The 11,754-nt window shown below is 44.3% G+C and overlaps 1 protein-coding gene across 1 annotated transcript in view; it reads left to right on the forward strand.

The window, feature by feature from the left end:
- LOC139696641 (uncharacterized) overlaps window positions 1-11,752 on the forward strand; it is a 282,301-nt gene extending 270,549 nt beyond the window's left edge. The window contains exon 5 of the mRNA XM_071595450.1: window positions 10,386-11,752. The gene's annotated coding sequence lies outside the window, so the exon portion shown is untranslated. The remainder of the gene's footprint in view (window positions 1-10,385) is intronic.
- The last annotated feature ends 2 nt before the right edge of the window (window positions 11,753-11,754 follow it).

Here is an 11,754-nt window from a genome sequence, read left to right on the forward strand (position 1 = left end):
CCTCCCAAATGCCCTCGTGAATTTTGCAGGGAAAGTTGTATGTTCATGCAGATGATTGAAATTTGTTGGATTGTAATTCCAATCTAGACTACGAAATTCAGTATCGATTCATTGATTGCGTTCAATTTACCAATGGAATCTGCTTCCGAAATTAATAATAAACTTGCTTCTTTTCATCCACATCCTAGTACCGTGAAAAAATGTGCGATAAAATTGAATTGCACCATTTTGACCAATTTCATATTTTTTTCTTGAAAAGCAAGCGCCCCCCCCCCCCACCCCCCAACCCCCGCCCCCCCCCATATTGTTCTCTGCGTGAGATGCCGCCTACCCTGAAAAAAAATTGCTGTTTTTGACGTGAACTCTAGGATATGTGTTGATATAGTGGCGGAAAATGGGTGAGTTCGAATAAGTATTTTTAAAAGATTTTGCCATAAACTCCAACGAGATATAATAACTGCTTGAGAGTTTACGATCTGTGACTGATTGGACCGACTACGCCGTCGTTGCATTTCATCTTTTAACTGTCGGCTATGTCCGGAGACCTTTTATTATCTGACCCCAATTCCTCTAGCGATTCCCAGAATTTTTTTTATTCCTTTTCCTTCCCGGAATTCCAGGTCAGTTTCTGTAATCGTCCCGTTTCCGTTCTTTCCAAATTTGAGATCTCGATGGCAGCAGCAGCGGTGCAGACTTATTATTGTGCCATAAGGCCAACGGGGATATCTCTTCAGGTTTGTCAGGGGGGGAGGAGAACGTGGTATGTGCGAATATGTTCGCACATCGGTGAACTTTAACCAAAGCAATCCATTCTAGATGTATTAATACAGGGTTCGTCCGGAAAATAAGTGTACTGATTTTTTCCCGCCGCTCCAGGCGCGCCCAGCACCGCTCTGACGGGCTGCGATTGGAGGGGGGTATGTTGGCAAGCGACGCTGAAAAAGGCAGTCGGCTCTGAGCTGTGGTGTAGTGAGGAGCTCTGTTAACGCGAACCTCCACGCTCGACCCACGTCACGGAACGCGATGCCGAAGCAGCGTTATTCCATCAAATTTGCGGTAAAGCTTGGGAAATCGTCTACCGAAACTGTCGGTATGATTAACCAGGCTTACGGGGAGTCAGCCATGTCCAGAAACATGATATTTCGGTGGCACAAGATGTTCGTGGAGGGCAGAGAAGAGGTCGACGACGAACCACGGCCTGGACGCCCATCAACGACACTCACCGACGAAAATGTGCGAAAAGTTCGCGATGTACTGAACTCTGATCGTCGTCTTAGTGTTCGGATGATAGCAGAGCAGTGTAATGTGCCAAAAACAATAGTGCACGAGATTATTAGGGAGCAATTACAGATGCGAAAAATTTGTGCAAAGTTGGTGCCGAAAGTGCTCAGTGATGATCAAAGACTCAATCGTTTGTAAATCGCGACACAACTTGCGGATCACTGCAAAAATGATCCACATTTTTTAGAGAACGTTGTTTCGGGTGACGAGACGTGGATCTTTGAGTACGACCCGGAGTCGAAGAGACAAAGTGCGGAGTGGCACACCCCATCATCACCCCGTCAAAAGAAAGCTCGCATGAGCAAATCTCGGATCAAGGCGATGCTCATTGTCTTTTTTGACAAAAGGGGAGTCGTCCACTACGAATTTGTACCTGACAAACTGTAAATGCTGCATTTTACGTCCAAGTGCTCGACAGGCTTCGAAAACGAGTCGCCCGCGTCCGGCCAGCGATCAAAAACATCTGGCGGCTGCATCACGACAATACGCCGTCTCACACCGCGCTTGTCGTGTCGGACTTCTTGGCCAAGCACGGCGTGGCAACGCTGCCGCACCCGCCCTACAGCCCGGACTTGGCACCACCGGACTTCTTTCTGTTCCCCAAGATAAAGAGGAGTTTGAAAGGAACGCGATACGGGACTTTGGACGCCGTCAAAGAGGCCGTGACGACGTGTCTTCGAGAGGTTCCCGATGATACCTTCGCGGGAGCGTTCCAGGAATGGGAACGCCGCTGGAACAAGTGTATCGACTCACAAGGGTCCTATTTTGAGGAATATTAGCTTAAGATATGTAAAAGTGTAATAATTTTTTTCCTGAGCTCAGTACACTTATTTTCTGGACGAACCGTGTATGCCCTCATCATTTGGGCCATTCACCTCGCAGGGAATGGCGAAGACCGATAAACACTTGAACTTAAATTTTAATGAAATCGAGGAAGATCATGGGACTTGGCAGTGGCTGAAACAATTTTATTGTTTTGCATGATTGTTAATTTCCACAAAAATAATAGCCTGAAGCCCTTGCCTGCCACTATTACAGGATGTATCACAATGAATATCGGGGTCATTTGTCACACGGCGAACATCGAGTCGATAGGCGAGTTCTTCCCAAACCTTGATAAATGTGTCAGGAGTAACTGCTGCGACAACTGTTTCAATACTATCTCTTAAGTCGGGTAGGTCAGCTGGTAGCGGAGGCACATACACACGATCGTTTATGAACCCCAAAAGATAAAAATCACATGGCGGGAGATCGGGTGAACGCTGCACTCTGACTACAGATTCAGGTCTTGCATATTGTAAAACACAAAACGCTTTCTATTCACTAGTCGCCAGCTTTGCTACTAGCGCTCTCTAACAAATGACAGGGTAAACAGTGCATGCACAAGTATACCAACAAAACTGTTTGAGTTGCTCTTTCATGATGTATAATTTATAATTGTAAGCTAAATGTAGTAAACGCTACAAAGTTTTTAACCCCCGATATTCATTTTGAAACATTCTGTATATTGAAAGGCTAGTAGTTACAGAAAATATTTGCATATAATAGTCCATGGTCGGAGAACCGAGAAAATGCAGAAATAATATTTTTTCCCGTAATTCCATCATGAAAACAGTAATTTTGATTGAAATTTTTCAAAGTTGTTAAAATATTCTCGAAAGTTGAAATCCTCGGGGACTATCTGAGGGCATTCAATTCGTCATTTAATTTTCGTTCCTGGTATTTCCTTCTGTTCACATGACCATGGATTTTGCGAGAGAATAAATTGACGCGAGCCAATGTTTATTTCTTTCTCGCAAGGCGGCCCTAGAGGGTGGGTTTTGAATCAGGGCAGGCAGCACGGTTAACCCAGGGATAGTCACAGTGGGAACCCCCCTCAGACTCCCGATCTCCTTCTTCGCATTGACAACAATATTCCCCCTTACGTCCCGACGTGAGGGGAACGATGGGGGTGAGTCAACGAGCCACGTGCGCCTTAGTCACTCTCCACCTCCCTCCCCCCGGGACCGGTCGACGGAATTAATACTGCCGGTGATGCATACATACGTGGATAATGAGTGCTCATTGCTCTCGCACTTGCGACACTTCACTTACTTACTCAATTACCTGCGAATCTCCCTCTGTGCCAATTCGCGCTTGACCCTCCCCCGTCCATGTATCCATAAACGGTGGATTCTAGAGTGCGATCCCGTCGTTGCGACGAGTCTCATCATGATGAGGGGCAGTCTTCAAGAAGACCAAGTTTCATTGGTCGGTGTGGAAACATGTAAGTGAGGCAGAGATGACCCAAAAGGGTCTCACCTTCGGTCCCAGCTTTAAGATTATAGCTTAAGTTATGTACTCATATCTATAGCTTTTGTTAATGATTTTGGGCTATGTTTTTCGTCTACTGGAGAATCGATTGGCTATTTACTCGAAAATTAATTGGTTAAAGCAATCCTTTTGGGTGAGGGATTGAATCTATTCGAACTCGATGTCGAAGTTCCTCCAGGAAATAAATCACGCTCTTAATTTTTCGGCAATTTGATTATCCCTCCTCCCTAGCCGAGGTGGAAATAAGCTAGAATAATTTAAATGCATATATTGTAACAAAAAAAATGATTTTTAATGCTGCATTCATGATGTGCAGTCGTCAAACTCTGCCACACACCCTAGCGGTACTTTGCGGGGTATCGTGTAGATAGTAGAAAGATGGATAAAGCTGCGCACCCCCACCATCCTCAAATGCATCTGCATATACAACTTGCTCTGCTAGCCACCAGAAGAGTGTACGGCAGGAGGTGTTAGGTCGCCATCCATTTAGGGTAGTTATTGATAGATGGGTCTTGCATTATGCTCCATACTGTAGTAGTCTCATATTTTTCAATGAGAAAAGGATTGCTTAAATCGATCGGCTATGTTGTCAATTTCCCTTGGCACTGTGGTCCTGCCTCGCACTGAAATGTGGTGATTGTAAATGTCTACGCATTTGAGAGAGTTTATGATATTAGCGGCTGGAGTTTCGTCTCGACGAGTTCCAACCGGTCCCTGAAATGATATATGATATTTATGCTACCGGCTACATCAGCGGAATACTGTTCAAAAAATGCACTTGGCCCGATTAAGAGTGAGAAATTTAACACTAGATCGGTCCGAACCCCCTTCCCTTGAACTCTCCTGAACCACATTGCGTCACGCAAAAGCTGAGGGGCAAGTTTGTCATGTCGGCGTCTCAAGTTGTGTGCCTTATATTCGGGATGAGAAGAGGGGAAATTCTTTTCATTGGTTCATCACATGACGATGGCGAACCCGCCTTCCTTTTGTGGTCCTTCGAAACCACAGATTCATCCTCTCACACCGGTTGGGGCAAGTAGAGACACGACTAGAGATGCCTTATTAGATAATAGAAATTCAGAAATTTATTTCCAGCGGATTAGTCCAAAGAAGGAAGTATATCAGAATCACTTCTTGTCGTCAAACATGCTTGTAATATATTTTTCAATGCATTTGTTTTCCGTCTACAACTAATGGGTACCTCGAAAGCCACCCCAAGGACGTGAGGCGGGGGTTGGGGGACGATAGGACAACAGCCTTACACGCACAAATATAAGTTAATACACATTCACGTGTGAAAAATAAAAACTTAATGAGTTCCACTGAATTTTATTTGAAACTAAATTTTACACGTAAATAAAATTCAGTGGAACATTGGGTGTATCTTTTTCACAATTAATTATGAAGTTCCATAAAGTTGAGACGAATACCATGGAGTTCATCATGCATTTGGATAAACGTATATTTGCTCGCACACCAAAATCCTAGAATATGTGTATGAGGGTAAACATCGTGGAATAATTTATTTGTTTTGTTAAATCATTTCATTTGTTTTTTAGTAATAAAAGTCTCGTGCTTGGGTCCGATTTTATTTCGTGAAATGGCCCCAAGGAATGAATAAAAAAGTGAATATTTTGGAATCGCTGATAATTCTTGCAAACCCGCATACGTGCATTAATTTTGTGTTAAAAACTGATATCCCACCGAATTAAACTCAATTTATATTGACTGCGAATTATCCAAGAAATCAAGTAAAAAGTCCACATCTACATAGTGCCCTGCAAGTCACCGCTAGGATGTGGAAGGGGTGATTATACACTAGGTATACAACTTAAAAAATTAACATACATATTGAAATGAAATAATTTACTTTGTAATTCCACACACTTTATTTAAAAAAACACGACCCAGATTTCGACGTTGAACGTCATCATCAGGTGGTCCTCGACATACGACTTGCCTTGCCGTTTTTAGGCGGCTTTGTTTATCAGAGGTCGCCTAGTTGGGCTTATGCTCTGTGTCTCAGTATATAATTCCTTTTTCTTTCTGGAGCACCACCAGCATAGAAGCAAACTTGATATATATACCTTCCGGTCAAAGGAGGGGGGGTTGGTCAGAGAGGGAGGTTGGAGGGGTAAAAAGGTTACAACGTAGCTGGGAAGAAAAGAGAATTACATCTTTTAGACTTGGAAGAGTGGTAGGTCTAGGAGTGGGGAGTGGGAGGGATACAAAATTTCGTTGGCGAGATCATCATCTTTCCAATGGACACATTTCAAAATTTCTTACTGCTCCAAAGCATCGAGCCTTTGTTTTCAAGATGAATAATTTTTGTCACAAAGTCACTTTTGTGGTCACTTTCGATGAGGTGCTTTGCAAAGAGGTATGTTATGTTCTTATTTTTTTCACATGTTTGGTGTTTTTTTACTCCTTTAAATTTCCGTCCTGTTTGCCCAATATACTTTGTGCTACATTCTGAACACTCCTACATTCATACACTCCACTCCTCTCGTTTTTGGGGACTTTGTCTTTAGTGTCAGACATCAGGTTCCACTGATGAAGACGTTCAACGTCGAAACCTGGGTCGTGTTTTTTTATTAATAAAGTGCGTGGAATTACAAGGTACATTATTTCATTTCATTTCAATATGTTATGCAAATTCCATAAAGTTACGCCTGAGACAACAAATTTTTAAAAAAATTAAGTTTTCCTGAATTTATAGTTGCGTATATATGTAAAATAATTCAGTAAATGTAAATCATGAACATGCACTATGGTATGTAGGTGAAATATACTTCTCTACGCATAAGATAGGAGCTGTTAGTTACAAGGAGAATGAACTAAGGTAAGATGAAATAATGATAACATACTAGACTGCTTTGAAAAAAATGCTTTATTTATCCATAGTGCGGTCGCTTATTGTGATCCTTTCTCGTTTGTAGGAATTTGAAAAGTTAATTATAATGGAGCAAAATGTTAATTTAACCCTAATTTAATCGCAAAAGCAACCGATGCAGTTAGTTTTTTATTAGTTTTGAACAGTGGATTATAAAAGACTGTTTTAGCCCAAGAGTGGTCCACGGAAATTCGGTAGAATGATTTCTGCCGACCAGTTCGGATGCACCGCAGGTTGTCTAACAAATTCCCAGGATCCGGTCTCGTGGGTGGTCGAGGATTTTGACCGGACACATAAAAAAAAGTGCCCCTTTTATATTCACCGCTCTTGCCAAATTTTTCATCGGTTGTATTTTGTGAATTTCTCTATTATTACTCTGAGGTGAACGTTTTGAGATCGGTAAACGGTCATCCGGAATAGGCATGATTTAAGCAGTTACGAAATCAATGCAATATCAACATTCGTTCTTTGGCGACTTCCCGCATTATTTACTTTTATCTTTACGAGACAGAAATGTGTTGGTTTTGAAAGGTTCCTTAAAACTATATATCTTTTAGCAGGAACAGCATTTAGAAGAGTGAAAACACTTATTCGCCCACATCTCGTACAAGAATATCCCGAGTTTCATCAAAAAGGTGTGTGGGAGGGGGTACAATCACAGGGTTGACCTATCTCCTTACCTTATCTAAATTAGTAGTAGTAGTTTTTAGGGGAGGCGACCGACAGCTAAGGTCATTTGCGCCTTAGGGGATGGACAGGAACGGATGAAGGGTGGAGAGAAACCCGGCGTCGGCATTAGCCTACTCTTTACGAAAGGCGCCAAGGGGTCCGCAGCTTAACGTCCCATCCGACGGACGCCGTACTCACTCAAAGTGCCCTCCACAAAGCACCTCAAGTAGGGATCGAGATACCTCTGAAAATTATTCAACACCGCCGGGATTTGAACCCGCGCCCTCAGGGTGGGAAGCCAGTACGTTAGCCCCCGCACCATCTCGATCCCCTTATCTAAATTAGTGTACATAATATGTATAATTACTTTCTAAATTGTAATGGTGCAAAATGCTGGAAGTTATAAAGGCCTTCGAAAAGTTGGTGATCATATACATCCATTTAATTTGGCCACTTTTTATTTCCTCATTGAAGACGGTGGAAATGATATGATGACGCAACATTATAAGGTATAGATAATTTTTATTCAAACTTAAATAAGTTTGATTAGCTTAACGATTCAGGACCACAGCTGGAGCAAAATACACGACGAAAAAACTACGGCCGATGAAATTAGCTATGAACCATTAGTCTCGAATACTTATCCATTCAATTACTGAAGCTGGTGAACCTAACACATTCTGTCACACGGGTGGCTACAGGCTACAATATAGATGTAAAGTTAAACTATTTAGTTGGTACGAAACACGTGTGGGAGCTGGCCGTATTAATTTATAAAACAACTAACAAAATTAGATCATGCAGCACGGCCTCATATCCTGCCAGGAACTTCTATTTCTCTGTTAAACACTCAGTATTGAGAGTATTTTTCATTTTACGCTCAGCATCAGAGTATTTTTATTCCAAAAATGGTCGATTGTAATCTTCCTTTCGACCCTTTCTTATAACCCCAAGAGGTCCTGGATAGCACTTCTTCCTTTCATCCCTTCTACTTGGCCCACGGGACTGTCCCTCGGCCTTCCTCTTGGGGCTTTCCTTCTGTTGGGTTCGTAATAATACTATTGTGCCTCAAGGTGTGCCCAATCCATCTGGTCCTTCTTTTCCTTGTAGTACACTCCATATGGTGTTCCTCTGTATACGCACTCCCTTGTTTCTCATTTAATCCACTTGACCTTAGCATCCACCTTCAATGCCACTTTTTGAAGTCGTCCATTCGCCTCTGGTATGGAATGGCCCATCTGATCCATGGAATACTGAAATCCACCCAAGATATTTCGCGTGTAACTTCCTTGTTCGTATGCGAATTTTATTCGTACGCATCACAATAACCCCCTGTTGAATGGGAGTATAAAATCGAAGTGGCGCTAATTCACGCGGGTGATTTTGCGTCATTTTCCCATTCTTCAGCGGGGATTTGAACGTTGGACTTCTCCGTGGACTTCCCTCCCCTCCCTCCCTGCCCCCCTTTAGTTAATACGTCACGCTAACTACATCACTCCCCCTAGCCCAGTCCCTTTTATCTCACCAGCCTCCCCATTCGCCCTTCCTATCGACCCCATCACGGCTGAAGACTCATCCCTCTATCCTATCCTTGTTCGAACATCCCCTCCTTTCGTATTCACGCATATTTATCCACCCCTCACTCTGTTACCCTCGGGGTAGCTTAGCTCGTCTCAAGAGAGGGCCACGTGGCGAAGCCTTCATAGATTTAGTCCATGACCGGGCCTGTTAAAATTTTATTCGTTCCCGTCATGTTGCCCCTTGGGAAAATGACTACTATTCCAGATCACAATTGCAAATAGTGAAGTTATAACAGAAAATAAATCGCATTAGACCACCATGAATATTTGAGATAAGAAGAGTTTTCAATTGTACGCAGGTAAAAATGATTAGTGTTAAGAGCAGTTCACCGGTCAGGATGTTTTTATTGATTAAAGTTATGTACATGAATATTGACCGTGACAAATGGAAGGATTAAGTGGCCTTTTATCAATGTTTTAATATAATCATTTTTTCTTTCGGAATATAACATTTTGAGGATTTTGTTTTTTTCATAATGTATTTACGACCTCAGACGGCCTGTTAATTTATCAACAGCTCCGAGCTAGAACCCGCCTCCATAAAATAATTGAGCACAGAGTAGAATGGGGAAATCATAAAAAAGGGAGAAATACCTTATAAACAAACTTGTTTTTTTACTATGCTTACCCAGAAAGAGGACGGTGTGAAGGGTCATGTTATTTTTATTTCGATTAGAATCATGAAAAAGAGACTTCGTTGATTCAGTTTCACTCATTTCGTACGGACGCACACGCCTATTTTCGTTTCGAGGTATTTGTTTTGTTTAAAGGAATCTCCCTTTTCACTCGTGTGGAGACCGGCAGTCCAAATTTCGCCTGATGGGAGAGAGGGGTTGCCTCGCCCTCCTTTTCCTACCCTTCACTCCCTACCGTCCCTTCCACGCCCTCTCTCTCTTCCCCGCCAACCCCCCCCCCCGTTCCACCCACGGTCCCCCCCACTCCTATTTCCTGTCCCAAACTCGTATAGTCTTTTGTCCATGCTATGAGGAGAGAAAGAGTGAAAGAGATTTTCGAAGGCTGGGAATGGCTTGGTTGCGAGAGGCAGGGAAGAGGGGTAGACTCACCGTGGTGGTGAACTGACAGACCTGGGGAAGCTTTTCTTCAAAAACCCCACCTCCCCCTTCTTCCGATCGCGCACACGGGGGTCTCCCATTACCTGGCATGGCTCGGGGAGGAGAGACCTTTCACCCTCTCCCCCACCCTACACCGCTCTTCTCCTTCTGCTCCCCTACTTTCTCCACTCGAAAGGCATATACGCAGGATGGGGAGAACGAAGAGAGGGATGGGGAGGCCATTCCCTCATCCTCTCCCACTTCTCCCAGTTCCCGTATCGCCAAAACTACTCCCTCCCCCAAAAAGCCCCAACTCTGTACGCCCCCTCTCCTCCGGCCCTCGCCTTCCACCCTCCCCACCTCTCATGGGCGGACACACAACTGAGAGGATTGGGGCGAAGGGGGTGGTGGTTGGGGTTCGGTTGCAGAGGGTCGGGCGTGGGGGGAGGGTGCCTTTTTCGGGGTGGGATGCATGGGGAGTGGTGGGAAGGAATAGAGGGGAGTGAAGGTAAGGGAGAACTTCCCACCCCTTCCTGCCCCCTCCTCCTTGCAAGATTTTCCCCCCTCCTGCTAAACGCCGCCTCTCTTGTTTTTCAGTGTTCGGAGGGTCGTCTCGGAGTTGAGGTCGAGCAGTTGAGACGGTTGGAACGGTCCCTGCGTGCGGCTTCCTCTTTCCAGCATCTCTCCCCCTGGGGCCACGGAGATGACGAGCGGCTAACGGGGATGGTCATTCGGCGACGACGGTCACTCGATCCTGAGCGCGCTCCCCGAAAGAAGAAAAGCCTGCGGGGTACTCCGGTGTGGTGTGCCGCGATTCGTTGGGGCTACGATGTAGTAGCAGTACCGGTGACGACCGAACGAGCGCCGCCTGCTGGCTGCCCACCTTCACGAGAAAAAAACTGGGAATAACGTCGCAGTGTATTCGGTGGGTTCGCCCAATTCATACCCTGGGAGCCTTTCGGATGGACTGAAAGCATGCATTCCCTTCCTGCTTCGTCTATTTCGGTTTGGTTAGTTTCGGGTTTTGTTTGAATAGGACTGCCTCTGGATTTCCGACTCGAAGGTGCCCCACGTTAAGGTGACTCCGCTATAGCAAGTGAACCATTCTCTCCATTGCCTGCGCGTGGAGATGTCCTTCTCAGCCCTGTTATCCTCGAACCTCTACAGTAAGGAATTAGACTTCATCTGCTCCTAAATCTCTATATTGTAGATTCAATTCAGCGTATTCTGTGTGTGTTCGATGAAATGGACAGTCACAATGCATATAAGAGGTCTGTTCAAAAATTATCGCGAATTTTGAATTTTTGCGGTTTACGTTTATTTCAATTTCGATTTTATTATGGTGTTATGTTGGTACTTATGCCTCTCCCTTATGCCGAAAACTTGGGCCATTTTGAAAGTTCAGTTAATTGTTGACAACTGTTTTGCTTGGACGTGTTTTGGCGTGTCTTCGATTTTTGCCTGTTCCAAAAAATGGATCAAAGAACATGCAAAGTTGGTGTGAAAAACGAAATTAAGTGCGCGGACGCATTCCGAATGTTGACTGTGGCATATGGAGAAGCTACTTTGGACCGAAGCAACGTTCATCGGTGGTACGAAATGTTCGCAGAGGGCCGAGAAGATTTGAACGACGAAGAGCGTGCAGAACGCCCGAGGACGTCAACAACAGACGAAAACATTGATGAAGTGAAGAAAATAGTATTGACCAATCGTCGAATCACCATTAGAGAAGTTGCTGAGGACCTAAGCATATCAATTAGCTCGTGCTATTCGATTTTTACCGATGATTTGGGCATGACACGGGTCGCCGCGAAATTCGTACCAAAATTGCTCAATTTCGACCAAAAACAGCAACGCATTAACATTGCTAATGACTCTGTCCGCGACGAACCAAATTTGCTCCGGAGGGTCATAACTGGTGACGAATCATGGGTGTCTGGTTATGACGTGGAAACTCCCACACTCC

Source organism: Hetaerina americana, unplaced genomic scaffold (assembly GCF_022747635.1).
Source record: "Hetaerina americana unplaced genomic scaffold, ioHetAmer1.1.p SCAF_7, whole genome shotgun sequence".
NCBI classification, from domain to species: Eukaryota; Metazoa; Arthropoda; class Insecta; order Odonata; family Calopterygidae; genus Hetaerina; species Hetaerina americana.